At 48.1% G+C, this 13,151-nt stretch overlaps 1 long non-coding RNA gene across 1 annotated transcript; it reads right to left on the bottom strand.

Moving 5' to 3' along the window:
- Positions 1–330: 330 nt before the first annotated feature.
- LOC143522495 (uncharacterized) lies at positions 331–12,461 on the bottom strand. The gene is made up of 3 exons (XR_013133022.1): positions 12,252–12,461; positions 3,218–3,342; positions 331–1,490 (listed from the first exon to the last, which is right to left on the bottom strand). It is a non-coding gene; the product is annotated as an uncharacterized LOC143522495 (long non-coding RNA).
- Between the last annotated feature and the right edge of the window lie 690 nt (positions 12,462–13,151).

The following is a 13,151-nucleotide window of genomic DNA, read 5'->3' on the forward strand; positions in this document are numbered from 1 at the left end:
ATTTGAATGACAAATCACTTCAGTGACATTTTAAAAGGAATTGCTGATTGGAGCGAGGACAGTCCGGTCTACGGCCGTCGTGATTCTTAATGTCACACGGGCAGAGAAATGCAGCAGGCCTGGCAACAAGCAGCGTCCATCAGGCCCAGCAGCAGAAGCTCATCAGTCTAGCTGCAAAGGTCACCTCAGCTTCTGTTTGCATCCAAAGCCAAACCTCCAGGCTCCGCCCCCTCTCCAGTAGGTTTGGCTTTGGCTCCGCCCCCTCCAGACGCTGCGTCCACAGCGAAGGGTCCTTCACCGCTCACTATATTCTTATTCATAACTTTAAGGTCCTGTGTTTTTTTTTGCTAAGCAGCAATGTCAGTTGAAGTTACCCCCTAAAAGGCTTTGTTTTTAATTCCAGCCCAGGCCCGGGGAATTTAGTGGTGACACCTCTGGTGCAGTTAAGTGTCATTCAGTGAAGCATGAGTCACACCTACAGCCCGTTTGCCTCCGGTGGTGGCCGGACTCAGCTCTTCATGTACACTCGCGCTGTTCTGGACAGGTGGACGGGATCTGTGGACACGCAGTGGGCAAGTGGACCGGCTCGCTGCCGTGTGTTCTGCCTGCATACCGAACTAAATGAACGTAAATGTGCAGGCGTGAGGCATCTGAGGGTGCTGTGCTCATGCTGGGATGCCCCATGTCTCTCCGTGGTGAAGCAGTTATCCTGAAATGTGCTTCACTTCTTCTCGTAGGTGAACCCTGTGCCGCTGATGGAAGGTGGTTGTAATTCACAATAATGTATCTGGAGAAAGACTTAGGGGTCATCGATAAGGTTTTAAAGAATCTATTTCAAGTATTTCAGAATTGGGCTTCTGGTCCTGAGGGAAGATTAGCAAAACATTCATGAAGTGAGGGAATATACCAAAAAGCCATTTTGATTGGCTGGCACAGTTAATAACATTTTAGAATGCGGGCTGACACCTCTCCAGAGGGCACAGTGACACAGTGATAATAACCCACACAAATCTAGTCTAGATTCAACTGTGCAAAGGTCTGGTGCCAATGTTATTTCCAAGGGAATACAGGTTGAGTATGAGCAGTGTGTCTCATAAAACCCAGGAAAAACTATGAGTCACAGACCATGTCACTGTGCCTCCGTGGCTATGGAAATGGCTCAAAAGGAAATCACTGACCTCATCCTCCCCATAAAAGCAGGAACACGCTGCTCCGCTACCTCCGTAATATCACACAGAAACCCAGTCGCACTGGAACCAGTCACGTGACCCGCGTTGTCCACGACCAGGTTCTCTCACCATAGAGAAGGAGGCTTCATTATGCTATACATGCTGCAGTGGGCTTGAGCAGTGTTGGACTGGAGTCTGCTGAATGTTGGGTGGCTCCATCTCCCTGCGCGACGCCTTTCCGATGACAGTCTTCTGAAGGAGCCATCATGTATACAGACCGCTGCGTCTACTGGGTGTCAGGACCGCATCTATTATGATCAGCTGTGTGCAGTCAGTGAAGAGGAAAACTTTGTGATGTCTCACACTGTCTTTTTAAATTCCTGTCAAAGAAACACTCCCATTATCTTTCCTGCGATGATTCCCCCTTTCCCAGTCACCACTACACGACTAATGCAAAGAAACAAGCCCCTTATCTACAACCCAGAACTCTCTCATTAAATGTTTGGGTTTGTTGTCTAGCCTATTTGATTATTGCATGACCGCTTTTGATCTTAAAGAGAAGGTAAAGGTTCTTTGCAGTAGATTTAGTAACTGTTTTCTCACACATAATGGTGTCCCTTCAGTTATCTGTTTTTTCCAGAGGACAACCACTCCGATACAATATACAAGCTTCCTCAGAGCTGCAGGCAAAAAATTTGCCCTTGGCATTTTTCATCAGCCGTTAAAAACCACAAAAAGCTATTTTCATAAATATAATGCAGAGCAATGTAAAGAACAATTAAGCTCACTTATGATGGTTTTTTATGTTTTCGTGTGAAGTCTCTGTTCATATAGAATAGACAGACACGTGCAGGAACCCCCACCAGACAGTTCCTTCCACATGTCCCCACTGTATCTGTGTTCTGGTACTGTACAAGTCATTTGGGTTCTCCGTGTCCCAGTGAAGATAGCTAAACCAAACTAAACCATGCCTGCATCTCTCACCATAATGTTAATCTCAGTAACAAAAAAGAATATCGTTTGGTTCTTTTCATACTCCCACATGCAGGCACAGACACAGATTTGTGTATTTACATGTAATATTTACATATTTACATTGTTTTGTATGTCACTACACTGTTTTATACATTTTTATACAATTATTTCTATTTTTCTTGCAGGTAATGGGATGGATCTGCCTCACCATGGCACTCCACTAAACTCAAAAGCCCCAGCAGACAGACTGGGCAGAAGGGACCTCATGACAGGGATTGACCCGAGACGTAATCAGCTGTGTTCTGATGTGCTGCGTCTGGAGAAGCCTTCTGAAAGGAGATCCGGGAGATACCGTGATCCCGTGGTTGCCGAGTAACGCTCAAGATGACATTAAAGCACAGCTCAGAGCCAAGAGGACAGGGTCAGAGCGCTCGCATGATGTTTATGTGACATTCTTTATGTCAGCCCAGAGTAGGAGGCCAAGGTTCATTCACTCTGTCCAAGTCAGGGAACACACCGGGGCAACAGCGCAGCCTGCTGGAGGGGAGACATCGACGCCCTTATACAGAGCTGAAGACCCAGGACAGAGTGAGTGTAAGGCCAACTGGCCAGGGACACGTTATATGCATCGCACAGCCACACCTTACACCACAGTTTACAGCAGAGCTGCAGGCTGTTTGCTGGTTTGTCTTTTCACACCCACTGAAGTTTGCAGAGGCAGTTTAGATAAAAATACAATGAAGATGCACAGCAAGAGAGGTGCAGTCACGATCTAAAGGATTTGAAAGTGTATGGATGTAAACCCACCAATTTAAACTACGCCTACAGTACAGCGCTAGTCCTAGTCCTAAACCACTTAGATTTAGAACACATTAAGAAATGTGAACATGTTGTGTCAGACTGAATGACCCAAAAATAACCTGTTTCTAAAAGGTACTGATTGGGCTTTAAGCCCTGTCTCACAGGGATTTTCCCATAGGACTTTGCAACCTGTCCAATTTAATCATTAGGAACATAATGTTTTTACAAGTGTAAAAGCACATAATTGAGTTTACAATGACACACATACCTACCTCTAAAAGGTTTACATGTATTTTCTCCCATGACTGATTTCAGAATCATCTTGGGTGATGTGACTGAGATTCCAGGAGCAAGCGTCCAGCGTCCTTCACCCGTGAGCCAGAAACGTCCATCTCTGCTGGAGAACAAAAATCAGCTGTGATCCAGGACTCTGAAGCGGGCCATGACGTGAAGTGGGTTTCACCAGCCTGGGGCTTAGAATGCCTCGTGCTACACGCGTCTCGGGAAAGGTAGTATGGAGATAATCAGGTCTGCAGCGTGAACTCCTGCATTTACTGCTATCCACTGACCACAACATCTCACCACCTGATGGCTGTTCACCGCCGATAAACAGCTTCCACCTCTGCTTCTGGCAGTAGAAAGAAGGAAAGTGTCTGAAACATGGCAGAGAGACGTAACATGGCCGAGAGACGTAACATGGCCACAGAGGAGTGAGCCCTGCACACATCCATCACATAGAGCTGTATAGTATATAAACTAGCCTAGCAGGTAGGACTATTATTCAGTAGGGTGTGGGTTTGAATCCCAGCTTTGCCACCATTGGCCTTAAACCTTTTGACTCTGTTGTTATACGGTGGCTGATCCTGTGTTCTGACCCCCACTCACAAAGAAGGAACAGTACGTTTCATTGTATTGTACATGCGACCAAACGAAGGCGTTCCATCCTGTCTAGGTGTTAATTCCTTGGCTCAATGCACAACAGACTTGTAAAACCTTCAGGACTCAAATACACTCTGTCCAAGGGCTGTAGGGAAGTCTTAGAAGTGGGAGAAACTACATCTGGAGTTCCGGGGCTTGTGAGGGGGGGCGTGAGGGGCTCCGGGGCTTGTGGGGGGGGGCGTGAGGGGCTCCGGAGCTTGGGGGGGGGGGGGGGGGGGGGGCTCCGGGGCTTGTGAGGGGGGCGTGAGGAGCTCCGGGGCTTGTGAGGGGGGCGTGAGGGGCTCCGGGGCTTGTGAGGGGGGGCGTGAGGAGCTCCGGGGCTTGTGAGGGGGGCGTGAGGGGCTCCGGGGCTTGTGAGGGGGGCGTGAGGGGCTCCGGGGCTTGTGAGGGGGGCGTGAGGAGCTCCGGGGCTTGTGAGGGGGGGGCGTGAGGGGCTCCGGGGCTTGTGAGGGGGGCGTGAGGGGGAGTCTGCAGCTCCCAGATCATGGCGCCCTAACTCTGTTCCACTACTCAGGGCATTAAAGCCCTGGCAACTTGGCAGTGCCCCTTCTCCCATCAGGACCCAAAGCACAAAGCACCAGGCCCACGCTGAGCTAAACAAAACACAAACACACGCATACAGTATGTCTGCATGCTCACTCTCTCTCACACACATACACACACCCCTATGAGAAAATGCCACTGCCATCTGCTTGTGCAGAGAATCTGAGCTTTCCCTCAGCACAAACACCCCTCCTGCAGAAACCACCAGGCCTGAGAGGCACTGTGCGAGTTTTATGCGATCACTGTGTAAGATGTCTGAGTACAAACTATAGATTGACATGGAAATAAAGGACACCAGAGTGTATAGTGTGTATAGAGTGTAGAGTTTATATAGAGTGTAACTAGAATGTACAGCGTGGTGTGTATAGAATGTAGAGTGTATAGAGTTTAGAGTGAGTATAGAGTGTGTACAGGGTGTGTACAGAGCCCTGTGTTATGGAAGTCTTTTTCTATGGAAAGGGAAAAAGTAACCTCAGAAGTAACTACCTTGGTGTAATGGAGCATCAGTAATTAATAAGTACGTTGGTGTAATGCACAGTCAGTAACTCCCTTTCCGTAAGACAGACAGCTGAGAGCTAAGAGGAGCTTGGTGGAATAAGATCCAGTGCTCAGCTGCTGACGGTCAGAGAACAGGCAGAACAAGGCAGGAAAGACTTGCAATCAAACTGAAAAGGCCTTTTGTACATGCCAACACCGTACACAGTTAAGCACATCACGCAGGCTGCATCAGATCACTGCAAGCATGCGCAGACAAACTGGCCCCAGTATCGCTCATGCGCTGTACACTGGTCATTATTGGCTGCCAACACAGCCAGAGAGAGTGCTGGACTATTAACACAAACTTATCAAAATGGGTGTTCAGAACCGAAGCCGCACACATGCAGGACGCCATCTTTACGGCATCTGTGCCACAGTGCGAAAGCGACTCACGGCGCGAATCACCATTTTCCGTTGCCAAATGAATCGCTCACAGGTGGCTGTACAATTCATTTAGCAGCAGGCTCGCAGGGCCGGCCTGATGTGACAGCACGGCTGTGGCGGGCTCAGAGAACACCGCCAATCTGAACAGGCGTTTCAGCCACTTTCAGCCAATGTTACAATTATAGCCAAGGAAGATTTCAGGCAAGGCCTTTGATTGTGGCCATTTTATTTGAACTCCATAACATTCTGCTGTTTAAGCAATGCTGATGGTGAGGTCCTGTTAGGGGAAATGAGGCTTCCTAATGGAGGGATCACACTCCAGTAAACACACACACTCATCTTCAGAGTGCAACATCTCACCACGCTGCATCCATTTGGCTCCACGGCGGAGCAGCGGTTAGTCACAGCAAACCGTTACTTGAATGATTCCATGCATGTGTGTTTCTACCCATGTTTAAATGAAACAACCAGCCAGGTTGGTACACAGCATCCAGGAATACTGCTGACCCTGGCAGGGGGCACAGTCAGGACACGCCCCTTAGTAGGGCAGGGGCAGACTTACTGTCTTTATCTCTCATTATGGGCCTGGATATCCTGTGACCGCAGGTGGCCGAAGAAACACTGGGGGAGGGAGGGAGGAGAGAGAGAGAGAGAGAGAGAGAGAGAGAGAGAGAGAGAGAGAGCAAAAGCACTTACACAAGCAAATCAAATAAGAAAAGACAGGAGGAAGGGGGAGAACTGGAGAGTTAAGAGGCTGGAAATAGGAGGTGAGAGCAGAAATGCAGAGAAGAGACTAAAGAGAGAGGTGGGTGGGGAAGGGTGGAGGAATGAAAGAGAGGTGGGTGGGGAAGGGTGGAGGAATGAAAGAGAGGTGGGGTGGGGAAGGGTGGAGGAATGAAAGAGAGGTGGGTGGGGAAGGGTGGAGGAATGAAAGAGAGGTGGGGTGGGGAAGGGTGGAGGAATGAAAGAGAGGTGGGGTGGGGAAGGGTGGAGGAATGAAAGAGAGGTGGGTGGGGAAGGGTGGAGGAACGAAAGAGAGGTGGGTGGGGAAGGGTGGAGGAACGAAAGAGAGGTGGGGTGGGGAAGGGTGGAGGAATGAAAGAGAGGTGGGTGGGGAAGGGTGGAGGAATGAAAGAGGTGGGGTGGGGAAGGGTGGAGGAATGAAAGAGAGGTGGGGTGGGGAAGGGTGGAGGAATGAAAGAGAGGTGGGGTGGGGAAGGGTGGAGGAACGAAAGAGAGGTGGGGTGGGGAAGGGTGGAGGAATGAAAGAGAGGTGGGTGGGGAAGGGTGGAGGAATGAAAGAGAGGTGGGGTGGGGAAGGGTGGAGGAATGAAAGAGGTGGGGTGGGGAAGGGTGGAGGAACGAAAGAGAGGTGGGGTGGGGAAGGGTGGAGGAACGAAAGAGAGGTGGGGTGGGGAAGGGTGGAGGAACGAAAGAGAGGTGGGGTGGGGAAGGGTGGAGGAACGAAAGAGAGGTGGGGTGGGGAAGAGTGGAGGAACGAAAGAGAGGTGGGGTGGGGAAGGGTGGAGGAACGAAAGAGAGGTGGGTGGGGAAGGGTGGAGGAATGAAAGAGAGGTGGAGTGGGGAAGGGTGGAGGAACGAAAGAGAGGTGGGGTGGGGAAGGGTGGAGGAACGAAAGAGAGGTGGGGTGGGGAAGGGTGGAGGAACGAAAGAGAGGTGGGTGGGGAAGGGTGGAGGAACGAAAGAGAGGTGGGTGGGGAAGGGTGGAGGAATGAAAGAGAGGTGGGTGGGGAAGGGTGGAGGAACGAAAGAGGTGGGGTGGGGAAGGGTGGAGGAACGAAAGAGAGGTGGGTAGGGAGGGGGAGAGGAGAGAAATGCAAGCTGAAGCAAGAAATGAGAAGCACAAGATGGAGAGAGAGAGAGAGAGAGAGAGAGAGAGAGAGAGAGAGAGAGAGAGAGAGAGAGAGAGAGAGAGAGAGAGGAGTGAATGATGCATTTCAAAAGAACCAAGTATAGGATGAGGGAAGAGAAAGCAGGCGGACATGATGGAACGCCGATCAGGCTGGAATGAAAATTGAAGCAGCAAGAATTTATTGCCATAAGATTAATTGGGTTCAACCCGAACTCCAAAAAAATCCATTGAAATCTGCCCTGTAAGTCTGCAAGCTAACCGCTGGTTCACACCCACTCAGTTCAGTGTGCTCTGTAGGCAGGAGGCACTGCTTTCTCCTGACAAATATTCCTCTCCAAGAACAATACTAGCATTCAATTACTCTCACATATGAACAGCAGTGTCACTATGCTGAAATTCTGCAGTTTTCCATTGCTGAAACAGGAATTGCCTTTAGGTCATACAGTGCATATCACACACACACACACACACACACACACACACACACACACACACACACACACGGTAATGTATTAATAATGATCATCAATTGTTCTGCTTTCTACCACTGAGCTGCTCCTCCACAGTGATTCAGCATGTGAAAAGGCTTTCACTCCGACTCTAAGGTGCACTATTCTGGTTACACCAGTCAGGGAATCCTAGTGCAGTTCATGCATGTGTGTGTGTGTGCGCACTGAGTGGTATTCCCCCCTCCCCTCCAACACACACACACACACACACACACACACACACACACACACAGAGCCCCCCTCCTTCTCCACTGCGGTATGTCTTCTCCCTCGCCTCTCTCTCTCTCTCTCTCTCTCACACACACACACACACACACACACACACACACGGCTCCTCTTTCTCCACTGCAGGATGTCTTCTCCTCTGACATGCACGAGCGTTCGGAGAGCCACACTGCAAGGCCGTCTGCTCACGCATACCAATCAGAGAGGACTGTGGATAAGGGGGGTGGGGTGGGGGGGGTACTGCAGAGGGCTGAGTGAGGCAGTCCCCAGTGTGCAACCCCCCAGGGTCTCCCATACCCACCACAGCCACGTCCCCACCCACCAGGCAGGCAGCATCGGGGATCTATGTTGCCTGTCGCAGTGTAATCAGTGTAAGTGAATGTGGATTAATCCCAGCCTAATTCCTAATCCACCTGTGTACAGAAGACTGGATTCATAGGTCTGCACACGCTGCAGGTCCTGCTGTTGACGCCTTTGATCTGTAGTGGAGAGGACAGCAGGTGTGAACATACACACCAACTACATTTCTGTCCATCTGATGCAAAACGTCACCTTCCCAGTAACACGGGGTGTCTGCTGTCTACACTATGTTAGAAACACCTCATAGGAATGCATGTATCAATATTTGCATCAGAATTCATTAAGTATGACATGCTGTCACTTCATCTAGGGAGACCTGTCAAGGTAAAAGTCCACTTTTATTTTCAGTCAAAATGTGTGTTGTTGGATGTCTTAGATACACCAGTATAAGACAATTCAAGTGATCAGATATAGAAATGCCATATAAACTGATGTAACAGAAGCAATCACTGTAATGTAAAACATTAAGAGGTCCATTTGGCTATTTATGTAAGAATTTATGAACTCGTTGTGTAGTATTTATGTAAGAGGCTGCGCGTGTTATGCATTCACCATCCACATGGTGGTTACCACATTTCCAATATCAGCGTGGGGAAAAAAAAGGAAAAATAAGCAGCCGAATCCGGGCTGGAGCTCACGGACAGGCACACAGTAAAAAGGTGACGGGGTGATGGAGAAAGCCAGACCAACGGCGAGACGAATCCAGACGACAGAGGGCGAACAGAAACCGACGTAAGCCGTCATTAGTAGCAGAACTGCCACACAATTTCATGACGCACGTTATTTTATTACTTCACGACGAAGGCTACTGCTCGCATCAAAGCGCGAGATCCCGTTAAACGCTCCTCTCTTCTTCACCCCACTGAGGCGCGCGCACCGAGGCGGTTCCCCTCGCGCCGTTATTTCCACACAAACACTGTCCGCCATCTAATTGAGTGATTACACGGCCGGTACCGCTCGAGAAAAAAAAACAAAAGGCAAATGAACGAGGTCTTTGCCAAGCACGCGGGGATAGCGGGGGCGTAAGGGAGGAGCGGTAATTACAGGGCGTTATGTAACGCTTAACGGCACTGAGGGGGCACGACAGAAAAGACTCTCAAAGGGTTGATTGGGAGGGGGAGGTAGTCGTGTGTTTTAATCAAACCCAATGTCGGGGGTTCTGAAGGTCCTCACGTGCCGCGTTACGGTTACACAACGATTCAGGACCAAACCGGGAAGGCTCTATTCACCAGGCCGTAACGTTACGTAACGCCACACGTTTCAGCCTTGACACGTGGTGAAGGCTTTTATGTTTATTTTATTTTTTTAAAATGAAATCCGTTATGGAGGAGAAGCAGGCGCTGTGTTTGGGTACCTAGCTCCTTTTGGAGACCTCCAGGTTCAACTGAGGGGAAAGTAGACCAAGAAACATGACGTGAAATTCGTCTTAAGATTCACTCTTTAAATTGGTCGCCATTGTACAGATCAGTGTTCTCCAGCTATTCTTTACGGAGTCTACTGTTGCTGTTGTAATGTAAATATAGATTATATGCAATAGTGGTGTAAAAGGGGTTGTAGGCTCAAAATTGTGTTTAAAAATTGATTTTTAAAATTCTATTTCAGTTGTCCCAGTCTTTAAATCTCGAAAACCACCATCAAACATGTGAATGTCAGTACCTTTAACCTAACAGAACTTTTGTATCAGACCCATACATGCATATTCTCAGCTATGCACATCTTAGCATATTTAAGCCCATTATTAAGTTAGAGGGATACCCTAAAGCCTAGCAACCTTCAAAAGATCACTGAAGAAAAATATTCATTAGGCAAGTTAGAGAGCCCTGAGATCAAAGTGCTTAGTGATGTGCTCCACAGACCACGGGGGCATTGATCAGCTTTTCTCCTTTTACATATATTCCACTGGCTGACTCGCAGCGCGTGATCCGCATTTCTAAAAACACTGCGTCACCACATTAAAAGCCTCCTAAAATATCATCTCATCCAAATTCAGCATATTTGCACATGCATCAGCAAACTATAGGCAGTGCCTGTGTGTATTTGTAGTATATGTGCCTGGATTCCTTGTGCCTGCAGGTGGGGTTACAAACAAACAAACAAAACAAACACACGATACACAGAAACAGTAGGGATAATAGATGTGGCAATCCAAGTAATGCAAGCATCCAATGAAGGAATATTAAAAAGTGGAAACATACCAGAATTGAAAAGAGAAACAGAGAGAACACGGAGCATAAACACCAGGGTTGTCCCAGTGGTGACTGGGGTGTGTGGGCCAGAGACCTCCAAGATGGAGGAGGGACACTTATAGATCACAGGAATGACATCAGTATCAGTTCAGAAGCGCACAATCACAGGAACAGCAGAACTCTGTCCCGCACACACAGAATACTGTCCTGCACACAGACTCCCAGACCTCTGTAGCAGACTTAATGTGAGGGGAGGGAAAAAAGAAAAATATATGACCACCCACTAGAAAGGTGAGACAGGAAATAGAATAATAATAATCATCAATATATTAGTTATATAAAACCAGCAAATACGTGAAAAAATTCTAAGTCACGTGAAAACTCCACTTATCCAAACAGATTTCAGTCTGACAAGAAGCAGATGACACTCACACAGTTCTTACAAAAGTGGGTTAGTTGCCGACTCTGTGAATGGGGAATCTGAGCCCACGACACACATCGCGTTCTACTGCAAACATCTCAGTCCTGACAGATTTCAGTGTTTGAAGTGGATATCATCAATTCATTAAAATATGATTGCCGTCCTGTCTAGCTATTAGAACACGACTAAAAAGGACATCCAGTCTGAGTCCAGGGGGCCAGACTATTTATAAAATAACCGAAATGTGAATTTAAAGCAAAGAAAGCACTGCTGTTCTGAATGGAAGCACACAGAAGTAGCGTCATGAAAGCGGAATACACCTGCAGGCGCCTGGGACGGTCTGAGCCAAGAAGTTAAATTCGTTCTAAACACAATGCAACAAAAAATTCTATTTATACTGAATCACAGCGAAGGGAGCAGAGCCAGGTGCAGTGCACACGCGCGTGCACGGGCCACGTTCCTGCATCAAGGCTGCGTGACCAGAGCGACGCCCTCGGAAAGAAAGCTCCGCCACTTGGTAGGCATGTTTCTTTCTACAGGCTGAAATGAGTCTGTAGAATGAGATTGCATAACAGTCTGGGGTCGGAGGTCACTTCATAAGACCGGCGGACCATAAACATGACGGCGCACTGCAGGAAATTCCAGCCAATCCGAGGCAGGGCGACCAACCACGCCGCGAAGCGACATCTTTGCATCTTCTCGTTCCGTTAGACACCGTGTGTTCACACACGATGCTTTAAAAACAGATCTAAGTAGAAGTACAGCGGAGGCAGGAACTGGCACGTCCATTCCTGGCGGAATGCGGCCTGGGGAACGTGCATATGTCGCACCTTCTGGTGGCTAATTAATTCTCTGCATTTTGAAATCATGCACAACGAAAGTTTGGACACACAGTGGCTAGGGAAAGTCTGAAAAGCACAGCTCCAAGCGCAGCGTTTGAAAGACGGCACAGGGCTCTGCTGTTCTCATCTCTACTGGAGCACAACGACAATAATTATGCCTCACCCTGCCGATTGATTGGGACACAAAAGAAGATTACGTTGCTATCACTATCGTGGCTAAGCATCCCTTCAGCGAGAAGCCTGGAACATTTCTAAAGCCAATACTGTTCTTTATGCACTGCTTCCCTTTTCTGTGGCAGTCTCAAAGTAATGATACACTCGATCACAATGCCAACGCTAACCATACGGTTTCTGCATCATCATGCGTGCTTAATGCTCCGTGTAAGAAATGGTACAGAAGAGGTCTTCGTACATCTCACCAAGATAAAACCAGGCACAAAAGAGAGAATGTCTTTTTGTAAGGTTAAAGGTTAAACCGAAGACTCACTTGGTTCAGTGTTGTTTATATGGTGACGGTACTGGAGTATTTGGAGAAGCATACACTAACGCACAAGCACCAGACACACTTTCAAAATGACGTTGTGCTTCACAAGCGCGCCCCAGTCCATCCAGACGGAGCACTGCGGTGCAGGCGGGTCTGCAGACCCTGCTGGAGCAGCAGGGAGAACCACTGGCTGGGAGTGTTCAGGTGGAAATGGGTCCCAACATGCAGAGAAAAAGCCCCCGAAGCCAAACACTGGGTCAGGTGAGCCCGTTTTAAATATCCTGGACATTAATGAGAGAGAAGGGGTGGGGGTACAGCTTTACGTTGTAAAAACAAAAAAAATGTTTTTATTCAATCGTTTCACCTGATGTCAGTACGGGAGACTAAACATCTTGATGAACGTAGAGCACTGCTTCCCTTACTACACAACAGATGTAGACGCTACCAGTGAAATAAAAGTTTGTCATCATTCTTTTAAGTCCTGAAAGACTCCACCCATCATTAAAACCCAGGAGGTCATCACAGCTATCAGTTAGTGACGTAAAGTATCAGTATTTTGCATTTTCTTGGGCCGGCAGTGGAACTTTTGCATAAAAGGCTGAACATGGCAAAATGCTGCCCTCGTGTGTTAGAAAAGAGAAATAGCACACTGGTTGCTGAGTCACATTTTTCATCTACACAAAGTAAAAAATAAATAAATAAAAATAGGTTAAGCCTTCGTGTTAATACTGGACACAGCAAGTGCATTTAGTCGTCACAGTACGTCAGGTAATGACACTGGTATATTCTCATATGGGCCAACCTGAGTTACGAGACATGCTACTTATTTGAATAACCATGCTGTTCATTTAAATATGTAAAACATCTCTTCTGTGTGCCAACAAAATTAGACAGGAGTTTAAA

Source organism: Brachyhypopomus gauderio, chromosome 9 (genome assembly GCF_052324685.1).
Source record: "Brachyhypopomus gauderio isolate BG-103 chromosome 9, BGAUD_0.2, whole genome shotgun sequence".
NCBI classification, from domain to species: domain Eukaryota; kingdom Metazoa; phylum Chordata; class Actinopteri; order Gymnotiformes; family Hypopomidae; genus Brachyhypopomus; species Brachyhypopomus gauderio.